The sequence below is a fragment of the Lathamus discolor genome, chromosome 1, assembly GCF_037157495.1.
Source record: "Lathamus discolor isolate bLatDis1 chromosome 1, bLatDis1.hap1, whole genome shotgun sequence".
NCBI classification, from domain to species: domain Eukaryota; kingdom Metazoa; phylum Chordata; class Aves; order Psittaciformes; family Psittacidae; genus Lathamus; species Lathamus discolor.
Genome location: NC_088884.1, coordinates 141,382,229 through 141,396,350, shown reverse-complemented (window position 1 = coordinate 141,396,350; position 14,122 = coordinate 141,382,229).

The window sequence follows — 14,122 nt, the reverse complement described above, 5'->3', positions numbered from 1 at the left end:
TCATAGGTTATCCAAGCCCATGTCTGGTCTTGCCCTCATCCCTGCCCAGGCTCCTCTGCCAAGCGCTGACAGTGACACATCCCTGCTGCAAACTGCCACGCGCTGAGAACTCGGAGGGCTTTGTGCAAACCCAGAGGACTGTGAGAGGAACCAGCAGCGTTCCAGCAGCCAGGGTTTGGAAATCTGGCTCTCAGTGACAGGACAGTTTGTTAACATGAGCTGTGGATCCCGGAGCGTTCCAAGCCCAATTCTTTGAATTCAGACTGTTTCCATCAAAGACCATCTTTTCAGATGGATGGGATGGTCCCACCCAGGGGTTGCCTTCAGGTCCATCTGCAACCTTGTGATCACAATGATTTGGAAAACTGTAGCTATTACGTACAGAAAAGAAGCCTTGCCCACCTACAGCCATCGCCTGCTATTCCTCCTGCAATCTCATTAAGCTGTGTTTTGCTTTGCTGACACCAGCGCTGCCAGAGATCAGCTGGCAAAGGAGACTGTATTAGTAATATGGCTGGCATTTTGCCTCCTGCAGCTGAGATCACTTCTGAGCACTGACTCTCTACTGGTCTACTCAGACCGGTGGCCTAAAACTCTCTCCCACTGTTCAGCTTCCCAAGATGTCGTGTCCTTGCAGCTGGGCTATTGCACTGGCCTTGCTCCATAGAGGTGATAATATCTATAATTACTATTTTTCTTGCCTCATGTCTTCCTTCCCTAGCCAGCTACCTGAGTTGTTGAAACACTTGGTGAGACTGTGTACCCATCCTGTTCCTAAAGCTCCAAGCAGCCCTGTTGTCCATTCATCTTAACTCACAGCAATGTCTCCAGTTCACTAGAAATTTTTTACTTAAATTGTTTCTAATATGGGTTAGAATCTTTGTTTTGCAGGCATTTCTTTGTGAAACACTCACTTCTCTCAGTCACGCAGCCCTTTTTTATCTTGGAGATCAGAGATGTGAAGTGCAAAAGCTGTCTTCTTTGCACAGTGTGTAAACAACCCTAAATGTAGCAGCCAGGATGGGATTAATTTCACTTCACCTTAGCCACCTAAAATTCAGCATCACTCAGTCTCTAGATCTCTTATATAATGACTGGAAAGGGGGAATTTCTTTTGGAAATGAAATTTCACTCACACTGACACATGGGAAGGTCTCACCCTCTGGAGAGATCCCTCTCCACCAAATGCAGAGCATGTCTAGGACACCTGATACTCAGAAAACTAAAGGTAGATGAGACTGATGATGGATGTTTCATGTCTTGACAGTATTTTGTAAACAGAAACTAATTATTTCTGGCTCTTAAAAGTTAAGTAAAATTTCTAGCCCATTTCAGAGTAGGCAAATAGAATCACACAGAGAATATATGACCTGTCAAAAGCCAGACTGGTAATCACTGTCAAAGTCACAGGAAGAACACAGGAGATCCTCAATCACAGTCCTGTACTAAGACCATTAAACCATGCCTCTTTCAACAAACATCTTTCTACTTGTTGCCAGCAAACATCTCAATAGCAGTTTTACATGGGTTATTAATTGCTTGGAGTGCCTTGCCTTTGAATAGCAATAAAAAAGTGGTCACACACAAAGGATTCTCTGAAACTGGATGGCCGTCCCCTAACCCCTTCAAGCCACTTTGAAGAAAGGAGCCAAATGCAGCATCCAGAGCAGCTCCAAGTGATCCTACACTGCTCTGGATTCAGTAAAATTCCCCTGGAGACACAGCTGTGCCAGAAGTTTTTGGGTTTGCTTTTTTTTCCCCAGGAAAGAAGGGGTAGGAGCAAACCCAGTTTTTCCTCCAATTGTAACTGTGAAAGGCTTACCAGCTCCAATAATATTTTCTAGTGTAGAGCAGACCTCCAGTCTTCACAGGTACTATGTCATCTCCTATCCATAAAAGTCAAGCCAATGAACCTTCAAGTTCATGGGTTATCCAAGCTGCTACAAATATATATCTATATGTGCATCTGTATTAATATATGGACATACGCACATTTGGGTGTACCCAGGAGTGTTTGCATGCGCACACACACAATTTTATGATTTTTAGGAATTAATTCTTGATATTTAGATATTTGCTTTTACTAATACTGTATCACTTCAACAGAAATTTGTATGCACCTATACAGGAACTCAAGAGATTTTGTTTACTTTATCAAGCCAGATCCAGCCTTCAGAGCACTGAAGAGACCCACAGGACCAGGGAGGGAGAGGTATAAAGCTGGGGTGAATACTTAGTGGTGCAGGGAGGTTGCGAATTCACTGGCAAATACCCACTGCCTAGTCCATTGAGCTGCTGAACTCCCCATGGGCTGGGAAGGACACACATGGAGCAGTTCAGCTGCATCACACAAGAGGCTGCAGCTTATCAGAAACAACCCTAAGAGAAAGAGAAGGATTTGCTCTTTTCAAACAGTTCAGTAACTGAGAGCAGAAAATAGTGGGTTTGTCTGTGGTGAAAGTAGCCGTGTATCCTGCACTCACTTTGCTACTGTGCAGAAAGAGAAAACAAAGCAATAGCATTTTAATTTCAGGTTGTTAATGCTAATACCCTGCTCTGCACACCCCATGCTTAATGCTGAGGAAAAGCTACAGCATGCCAGAAAGGAGCTCTTTTCAATGAGCAGAAACAAAACTGAGGAAACTGGAAATCTACATTATTTACTGCAACTAAACCTCTTTCTTATGGTAAGCAACAGCCCCGGCCAGCAAGCTGCAAACCAAAAGACACCTTAATAGTCCAGGAAGTTCAGATATCTTTGAGTTAAATATTGAGCAATGCAGGTGCAGGCTGCAGATGGGAGGTTTGGGTGTGAAAGCATGCCAAGTGCATAAACAAAACTCTATTGAAGGAAGCCAATTTTAAGATCTCAGTCTGAATTCGTTGCACATAGATGGCAGGAATGCCACAGATACCCTGCCTGAGAAACAAGAGTTTTCAAGGTTCCTCAGTGTGCAAACCACTGGCATAAAAAGGAGCCTGCTCTGCTTTCTCACAATTACAGTTATCATTAGGCATGCCCAAGTATACCTTCTGTTAAATATGTGGAGGCAAATAACTTCTTCGTGCAACTCAGCTGAAGTGAGCAAGGGACTTAGTCTGTATTCAGGGAATCAATGTTTTTTTCAAGATGTGTGTTTAATTATTTGAGAATTAAGAACCAAAGCTGAAAGCAAGGAGGCAGACCATCTGTATTTGAATTATTTCCACCTTAACTTCTCCCACTCAGCTTTTGTACACTTTGTGTTCCCCTATCCACTGGGATATGCAAGCCATTTTTTAAGACTGAAAGAAATCCTGGTTTAGTGTGTTCTTCTCTATCTATACAGAAACAGGAGCTCTAGTCTGTAAAATTTACATAAGTTCAAGCAATAAATGAAACTACAAAAAAATGCTGGAAGGGGGGTACTTGAAGAGAAAACAGCTTAAATATGATCTTTTCAAAAACTGGATGCTAAAGTGCAGGCAGACTTTACCATGCCTTCACACCTTGAATTCTCCTCATTTCTGCAAAACAGCCCAATTAATAGTCCGCCATCTAAGGAGAAGAAGATAGGACAAAGAAAATACAAAGATGGTGTAGCATCATCTTAAAGTAAATGATCCTTGCTTGGCTACACAGCAATGTTCAAGCAATGCCTACCCCAAGTCTTAAAACTGGCAGCTACCCCAGAGAAATCCACCTTGCATAACATATTCCACTGAAAGCTCAATAGCCTTGTGGTGAACCTACTGGCTTAGAGTTTCCTTGAACAGGATTTTTAAAGAAAAAAATTAATCTGGACATTTCCTTCTTCCACTGCACACTGTATCTCTATTTAACATAAATTTTAAAGGGGAAAAGCTGTAACACCAGCTTGCCTTACTAATGCCTGGCTCCATAGATATATAAAATTACTTGTTCGATTCTGAAGTTGTTTCTCTTAGCTTTGTTGAGATATTTACTAAGATAAAAAAGAAGCCAATATCCAGTTGTTACTCCATCATGCTACAGGTAACTATAGGTAAACTACAGGTGATAACAACATAGGTGACTGCTGCATGTAAAGCTCAGTGAACAACAACCCTACCAAAGTAGCCCCTTGAATTTCCTTGGAACCACTGACATTAATATTGTCATTTTTGAATCTGGACAGTTGTTCATACAGTGCTTTTGATATAGAAAGGCTTATGCATATGCTAACTATTCTGTTACTGTTGATGCATACTTAAAACATGTATCTTGTGATGTATTCTTCATGTCTCACATTTCTTTGCTTAGGTTCCAATTCTACCTAACCTTTACATCCAGTATTTTAAGTGTACACATTATTAGTTTCTATGCCAGAAACATTTGCAGTATATTAGGTTAGGCACATACCTAAGTTTTTTGCAAAATCCAGGATAGTTATTAATTCACAAAGACTGAAATTTTCTCTTCTCAGGTATGCCTTTGAAATTACTCCTAAACATTTACTCCAACTTAAGGACGTAAACGGGACTTCTGCAGGAAATGGACTGTTGCTGGCTGTTTACACATGGGTGAATTTTGTCCACTGGGTGTGTATGTTGATTTTCCAGTCTAGAATTTCTGTTCCTCCCAATTCTTCATTACTACCTGCCAAAATCACTGTTGTTAGTTTCGGGTTTTTTGTACACTTTAAGTCAGATTTATGAACTTCATGGTCAAAACATTCCACATCTGATCCTTTTTCCGTTCACCTTTAACTCTTTTCCCTGGCCCTGATCACAACTGCTTAATCAATCAGTGAATCAGTGACCTTTTTATTAATTACTCATTTAACTAAAAGCTAATTTGTTAATAGAGTAAGTCTTGGAGCACTGTGGAGCAACTTTCTACAGTACTGTGGGAAAAGTGTGTCAATTCTCTGAGTCGATGGTGCCTGTATAAGAAGTTCTGACTTTCTCAAGTGCTTATTTCTGAGAATTTCCAACCCCAGAGGAACAACGTTTATCTCTTCAACAGTTTTCTTTGGAAAGATTTGAGGATTTAAAGACTTCAGATTTAGAGTCAAAATCTGCATGAAGTACGCAGCCCTTTTTGAGAGATGCACCCATTTGCATTTTTACTTATACAATTATTTTTCCCAAAGCAATAAAACTCAATTGTTTCTGAACAGGAATGCTATTTTACCTGACATCATTTTAAAAATATTATTTCCTTAAAGCTTGACCCTTCAGTTTAAGCAGATTTTCTATTTCCACTTTACATCTTCAATAACTGACACATTTTATTATCCTCTCTGAAAGCCAACAAGTAGTAATATGATTTGAGACTTCTGTATTCTGAATTTATACTTAACCTGCCATAAGCACACTCTAAATAGGGATTTAACTTTGTGCCAGAATGTAATCCTACAATTATATCACATTTTCTTTTCAAATGTCAAGCATTCAAACATGGCAGGTGGAAAAAAAAGAAATTAAAAATTGTAAATTGCACTGGAAGTGATAGCCATTGGGGTTATCCAAGAAAAATATCTTTTGTCTGTAGAAAGCTGGAGGCTCCACAAGCCCCAAACTCTAAATTTCCAGCTATTCACGGAATATATGGCTGACCAGTAGCAGTCCATCCAGGCCTTTTATTAGAAGCATGCACAACATATTGTCTTCTCCTTATGCTCTCTGCAAAGGCTCCATGAAGAGGAGAGGTGGCAACAGACGCAACAGGCACAGGCCAAAGGAAGATTTTGGATATTGTGTGTCCCAAAGAGACAACAGTGCAGTCCGGATGCCTGCAGAAATAAAACCAGCACAAATGCCCTTTGAAAGTATGGTCAAAGAATAAGCACAAAGAAATATAAATGGACACTTATTTGTGCTCAGCAATGAATACTGAGCATTTACAAGTACTTAAATCATGGTTCAGAATTGCTAGAGCAGATTCTTATGTGGTGTCCCTAAATAACTGTTCAGCAAATGTTGAATTTCTCTACTGATGTGAACTTGTTTTGGCCATGCCTCACCAAAGGTTTTGCTGAAGGAGCTCTTTTGAGAGGTAATTGCCATATGAGTAGCTTTGCTGCTCATAAGGGATCCAAAGAAGCCTGAGGAAAGCATCCCTCAGTGTAGACAGAGGAGGGTAAACTTGACAGAAAAGCCATCTTCTCAGTGCCATGTAACTCAGACATCCCAGAGCGACTCTTCAGCTGGCATGTGAGCAGCAGGGCTCTCCCAGCACCAATACGCTTTAGTTTACAGCCATTATTAATGTCCCCATGGCTCTTCCCACTCCCATCCCTAGTAAAAACTCTTACCAAGCTTCTGAAAGCATGTTTGGAAAGTGCCCACATGGCTGTCTTCCCCCGTTCCCATTCCAGATCAATTGTCTCCTCTCTGAAGACCTCTTCCTCTCTTCCATCTCTCCTACAGACTGTGAAAGGAGACAGTAGGGATAAGGATCTCATCTATGGTTTATATAGATCCAGCAACCCATGTTTTGTTGTCTGTGTGACACAGAAGAGGCAAGATCTCATTTCTGGATAGTTTTCAGTAACTTTTTCCTGTTTTGGGAACTGTTTTATTTCTGTTTAAATGTTACTATAGATACTGGAATTCAGCCTTGCAAAGTTACATAACCAGCCTCAGCAGAGGCGAGGGCAAGGACGTCAGGAGGGACATAATATCCTCCTGTGTGAACCTTATGCAGAGGAGAGTGTTTGGTGCGAGAACACTGGGAGGGAAAGGTACCCTTCACACCTCTCTCCAGACCTGGGAGGCTGTGTGACTGCCCTCAAGTCCATCAGGGACTGAACACGGCTGAAGCATCTGGGAATGATTGGGTGAAAGTAGTCATAGGACAGTCATTAAAAATACTGAATGGGTAATAGCAGATTTTGTTCAGACGTCGAGAGATGGCAACACATACAAGCACATGTTCCACAGCTTGGAAATGGGAATGAAGGTACATTGCATTTATCTGGACTGTTCAGGGATGTGCACAGAAACCAACCCACCTTGGAAGAAGCTAACTCCAGGCCCAGAATGCCAGTGTGGCCACACACCCCCTCTAACTAGCCCAAAAAGCAGAGCTAGTCAGTTGTCATGTCAACACTGTCTCCATGCCCAAGACCCAGAGTGGTGGCTGGCCAAGCACAGTTCGGAAGTCATCAGCTTGCTCAGAGAAAACTCTGAGCAGTTACCTAACTATGGTAGTATGCTCATGGTATCAGGCCTTTTTCTGTTACTCATGAATACTTCTTTCTCATATGGAAGGGAAAAAAGGTTTCTAAACTAACTTGCAAACATGTGAATACATTTGGGGTTTTCACCATCATGTTCATAATTTTGGAAATTACTTAGGAAAAGTCCACTGTTCTCAAAGCCTATCTCTGTTGCTCCACCAAATACAGCTGAATTCCAACTGCACACCTGCATGTAATAAGGAAAAGGGTGGTTCAGTGATTTCCCAATGTTTTCAAGAAAGCTGGGTTCAGATCTTGACTCCTTGAAACATCAGTCTATGTCCATATTTCCAAAACAAAGCAGGCATTTGAACATTTAAGGGAATCTGCTGATTCAGACACTGTAATTTTTACCCTTCCCTGTTAATACTAACTCAGTTTTCCATGAGTGAAATGGTGATCATGCTTCCCTATTTCACAAAGATGCAACAAAAAGAAATTCCCTTACTGAGTATGCAATACTTATCATCAGTTTGATGAAAAAGACAGCTGAAATGGAGATTCCCTACATTGCAGCCACATAAAATGCCCAACTGTGTTTTATTTAAACTAGTATCAGTTGTAATCTCACCTTTCTTGACAACTACTACAAATGCTCCTTTTACAACCAGTACAGATGCTGATGCTGCTTCTTCAGTGAAAGAAGGTGAGAGCTCAACAAGGCAGAGACATCAGGCAGTTATTTAGGACTAGAAGGGAGTAAGAGTTAACATCACACAGTAATACAGGAAGGCAGATTTTCTGAACAGAAGCCCTGTTTCACCTTCCTTGGTTTTTTGCATTTACCTGCCACCCCAGTTTTATATCTCACAGCAACTCAAATACTGGATACTGGAGCCTTTACCCCATGTGCAGGTTTTAATTAAACAAAAGCCATTTAGATACTCTGATGATCCAAATATTCACAAACTATGTGTGCGGTACTGTACTTGAAATAACATCTGAGACCATTCTAAATAAGTGTACAGTTAGTTCACTTTAGTAGAGTCTTCCCAAATCACGTAAAACAGGTCAGACACAGGTTCATTGCATTTGCACACTTAAAAGACAGGGTTTATGTAAATACAGAGAGATACTAAATGATCCAGCACTGAGAAGGCAAGTAGGTGGTCATGACTCCAGTATTTGTAGTGAATAGATACATATACACACATTTCATTTCTATTTCCTCTTTCAGTCACCAGCAACAAATAAAAACAAACCCAAACCAGTTTGCCTTGAGAGATGCCAATGGAGAACAATTTCTAGGATGTACTGAGTCCCACACTTTCTCACAATCTGATTCCTTCAAAATCATCCCAAGATGCACACTAACAAGCTGAAGACTTAAAAAGGACCTGCTCATTTTTGAAAATATAAAGCTAACGTGAAGTGTAGATTAAGAAACAGAAATGGCTGAAACCTTAAACTGGAAAATGTTTTTCTGGTGCTGTTTTTATCTGATTCATGAAAGATTTCGAAGGTGTTTGGCAAAACACATTGTACAAATGCTTTTCCTATTGTATTGAGAAAACTATGAGCACAACTGGAAGACTTGCACGTATTGTGAAATAGTTTCTTTGCTTTCACGTCATTTTAATGTCACTCAATGTTTCTTAATGAAATCCTGAACAATAAACTGAGCTGTAGGCAGGATATCTACATAGTACTCCCCCTGCCTTTGGATGTTCTGAATGCCACACCCCCTTCTATCCCAGCACCTTTTCTTTTACAATCCCATAGACTTTGCTTGAATTCTAAATACTATCAGAGAACATCAAACAAATTCAGGCCACTTTAACTGATCAGCAGCTCAGTGTGGCTCTTTGCTCAGAAACTCAGTGTGACCTTACCATTTGCTGAATCTGTAAATAAGTAATTATTTGGCTTACTTATTAAGGTAACACACCCTAGCTAGGATGAAAAACCAGACTTACAAGATAGTCCTCATCTCAAGTTTCTGCTGGCTGTACTGTCTCAAAGTATTTATCCATACTGTATTAGTGAAATTTCATCTACCTTTCATGCTGCAGTTGGAAGTCTGAGGCATGGGTGGTCAAAGCAATAGTCATCAACAGTTGTTTTCTCTCATTAATTTCTGAGATTACAATCTTGTTCTGCAGATAGAAAGATCCTTACTACAGAAACTGTATTGCTAAGTATATAATTAAAATTTTCTGTCAAATCACTTTTCATTAAAATATGTAGATCAATGATGGTATTACTCAGTGTCTGTGTAGAAGGCAAATAATTACATTTCACACACGGGGACTGTATTTCACACTATAGTTGTTATCACCCAGAACATTCATCTTTTTGTTTATACATTGAAATTCTAAATAACATCCCTTTACAAAAGTAATTTGGGAATATCATGAAAATAACAGTTATGTTAAAAAAAATCAGACATGTTGATTCATAAAAAAATGCATTTTTGAAAGGATGTATTTTCCCAAACACTTTTCGATGGCACTGCTGGCAAAAATAGAGAACAGCAGTTGTTCTCTGTTTTTAACCAACAGATATCATTCTTGCTGGAGTATACAGTACTACCTACAGGTATGGAAATGGTAGTCACCAGCCGTTCCTTTGCTTTGTTGTTAATGTCTGCATTGTGGTGATTTTAACTTGCAATTTGTTTTCATTCAGGTTTTCTATTTAACAAGTACCACATTTTATAGGTAGTGACTGCCATGAACAGCCTGATTTTAAGGCACATAATGATACTTATCTTCCCCTAGAAGTGGTAATTAATGCAGAATCACAGAATCACAACATTGGTCAGGTTGGAAGGGACCTCAGGAGGTTATTTAGCCCAATCTGCTGTGAAGTTCAGCTCTGAATTCAGAACAGATCTGTCTAAACTTTGTACAGTCAGATCCCCAAAACGCTGTTGAAAAGATTTAAGAGTCCCTGTGGACGACCTGTCCAAAAACTTCATGGCAAAAGACTGTTTTTTCTTGTTTTGCTGGAACTTCCTGCCCCCTCGCCCCCTATTTCCATGGCTTTATGGTCATGGTCTCCCATTCTCAAACTGTACTCCTCAGCTTCAGCTTCTCAGTAACCATCCTGTAGGTGCTGGAAGGTTGCTGCTAGGTTCCCCTGATGCCATGTCTTCTCCAGGCCGCCACACCATTTACTGAAATACATTTCTTAATACAGTGATATTTTTAATACAAACCCCCACCAAACCAAAATAGCTAAAGATGGCAGCTAATCTAAACTGACCACACTCTGCAAAGCTTTTTTCAAACAGCAAGGGAAGGAACCAAAATCTTACCAACTTCAGTACATTTCTTCACCAAAAGGAATTAAATTCTACACTGTGTCTGGTAAGTCATTTCAGGACCTCTTAATTTGGCAAATAAATGTGCTAACTTTTCAGTAAGTATTTAACGACATAAAAGTGTTTCAGTTCTACATTAACTTTTCAAATTCTGCTAGTATACATTATTCATGCAATACCAGCTTTGGGTGGGGGGGGGGGGGGGAGAATGCGTTTGGAGGCTGGTTTGAATATTGAGCATTGTGAGTCACTTGTGACTGTGGAAATTACAGTAAGTCAATGGAGTTATGTCAGACCTGAATTGGACTCTTGACAGTACATCCTATCCTACACAAGCAAACAAACTTCCCAAATGTGGAAGTAGGAAAAAAAAAAAAAAAAAAAGTAAAACTGGGTGCTAGCATCTTCCATATTTTAAGACACCTCTTAATCATCCAAATTAGACCCAAAGTTGTCCCTCCATTCTAGCAGGACAACTAAAAACCTGTGATTTCAGGATATATGAGACCTCCACAGGTTAGTCTGTGTCCTACCCAAGTTATATAAAACCGAAGCCATACATAATAAAACATGACAAAATGGGGAAAGAAATGCTTTAACTAAACAAAGAAAAAAAACAACAAGAAAAGCCCACCCAAACCCAGAATATCCTAAAATTTATCTATTTTTCCCATCTGTCAAGCAAATAGATAAGAACTGGAGGTACAGCAACCTTAATTACCGGTACTATAGCTAGCCTTAACTATCTCTTGGAAGATCCAAGATCTGTTTTTCTCCTAGGAGTAACCTCACATTACATCCACTGAGTTGCCTTACTGAGCAAAGTCAAAGTGACTTTTAGGTTATATGGACCCTCTACAGACACAAAAAGATACACCTAAATTACTTTTTGCACAGCAAAGTCAGCTATCATCTGTTAATGATTTTACTTTCTGCCAAGATTTTGGGGGAATAGCAAAGAGCAGAATTACTTCTCTGGACTTCCCACTGATTCAAGACATGCACAGACTATTTTGGAACAAAGACCAAATCTTTATACAGTGAAAGTCAACAGCTACATAAGCAGACTAGTTTACATTTTATACCCAGTGAACTGAGATGAACAAAGTAGCTCACTTCTTTGCTACATTTCCCATTGCTTTCTGTTGGGAAGGAACAGTGAACTGAGACTAAAAGCAACAGAACTTTCATAACCAAACCACTGACTGCATTTATTTTGTGACAAATCACATCACCTTTCTGTTTTCTGTTCCACACACTGAGGAGAAATTCCAGTCCCAGTACTGAGGAAAATGCCATTATAGTAATAAAGCTCAAGAACAGTAGTAAGAGACAAAGCATCTACACAGATGGCAAGACTGTTCTCAATCACATCGACATCCACACATCCTCTCGAGTTCACATCAGTACAAATTTGATGAGAATTTGGTCTCCATACCCAACAATCTTAACACATACATATCGGCTATTACTTCCAAATTTGCTGCTATTCTTTCTGCTATGGAAATCTCAAGTGTCTCTCAACTACATTTGAACATCAATACTTAATACAACAATCCTTCTACACAAAATTCAAGCCCAGCAGCCTTCAGTAGCAATTACACCTGCAACAGAAACATCCTTGTTCTCCACAATATCAACTTGTAACAGGAAATTCAACACACACACACCCCAGTCCCCAGATGTTGTCGCTGTAATTTTGATGGCTGCAGCGAACTGAAGGGCTGACTCTCAGAGGGCTGTTTTTTTATTAAAAGCAGTCATGTGCAACTCAGTGGTTTTTAAGCAGAAAGAGCAGCCGTCCATCCTTTCCTTGTGTGAGGCTGGGAACACAAGAGCCTTGTGTTGTGGCATCTGAAATTTGTTTCTGCACAAAATGAGAATTCATTTCAGGGGTGAGGAGCTACAGCAATTGTCTTGGTCCTCAGGCCACGGGAAGGGGCAGGCAGGGAGCAGGAACATGGTCCAGGGCAGTCAGCAGGACTCATCATCCAGCGTGCGGGCAGGCGGGAGGCAGGGAGGAGCTCATGCATCCGCCTCTGCCCTAGGCCCCATGCACCTCAACACCAGCTCTGCCTAAGTTCTGCCAGTGGTTTCCTCTTGCCCGCACCTGAGCGACAGAGCTGTGGAGCCTGGCAGCTCACCACCGCCTTGCCCTTCCTTCCAGCAAACAAGAAGGTCCCAATTATGCAAACACGCACATTGACTCACGGGTTGCTCATGTGCCGAGTGGCTACAAGATGAGAGCCCACTGTTCAATGAGGGAAGATCCAGTGCAATAAAAGCACATCTTATGTGGTACTGTAAGGTTTTGAATACCTGCAAAAGCCTTTCCTGGGGACTAGAGAGTTGACACTACCCACACAGCTCCCAGAACAGCAGGGGAATTGTCTGCCAAAAGACTGGGCTGAGTCACAGAATTCACAGGAGGGTATGTCTATGCTATAGTCACAAGTGATGGGACTGCAATACCACATAAACATAGCTGGGCAAGCTTTAAATTAGCTAGCTTTGGCACCAGGAGCAGTCTAGCCGCTGAGTTCAGACCAGCCTAACCACTTAAGTATTTACCCAGCTTTTTGGGCATGTTTTCTAGCCAGCCCTGAGTTCCATGCTGCCACAGCTGGATTGGTACCAGCTCCCCAGTTGGCTAGTTTAAAACCAGCTCAGGTATGTCTGTGACTGCAGCATAGACATACCTAAGCTTCCAAATCATTTAAATTCCTACTTAAACTCCTACTGTCTCAACTTCCACATTTCTAAAAACTTGGAATTACAACACTGGCCTGTATCATCACTGTATTGCTGAGATTAAACATTTACGGTGCAATAAGTAAGTACCATTTGAAATGTGAAATTTATGGTTCTTCCAAGATGTGAACCGTGTTTAACAAAAATAATGAATATTGCTGGCTATGTGATGACCTCTCTCTCATTCATTCCAGAAGCAGTTCAGTGAGCACCAGATGCATGAGGTGACTATCTGACCTGAAAATCTGCACAACACAGTAAGTGTATACATGGATATCCAAATAACTCAAACATGTCCAGGCCTTACCCTCTATCAGTGGACTAAGGGAAAAGCCCACTGATTCCAGTGGACATTTTCACTGCATAAATACCACTCACTAACTATATAGTATATTTTGTAATGCATAGCAACTTGGAAGAAATGCCAGCTTAATGCTAGCACTGCTTAGGAGCAGCAAACCACTCCAACTTCACCTCATAACTTGAACTAAGGACTGAAAAAGTACACAGAATTCTTAACTACTTCTTTAATTTTTGACTGATTTTTGGAAAGCAGAATATGTTTTTTACTTTTAAAAGCTACAAATTTGTGTACAACTTAAGTCACATTCATGGCAGTGGTAATACAGCTGATGGTTCATTTCACCATGGCTGTATTTGGTCCTTTAACAGATACCTGAATATATTAAACCTTTTCATTTATTATTTTAATACCAATTTGTTCATGCCAAAGATCTATACACCCGCCTCCACCCACTCTATGTACTGTCTCCTGTCTGCTTATACCAGAAATTTGTATGTGCCAACACACTCCCTGCCTGAGAGTGCAGATCCCCAGGGTCCTGTCACATCAAACACTCCATCTCATGGCAAGGGCTCATGCCATGTGCTACAAAAAAAGGACAGCCAAGCAATACCCTTT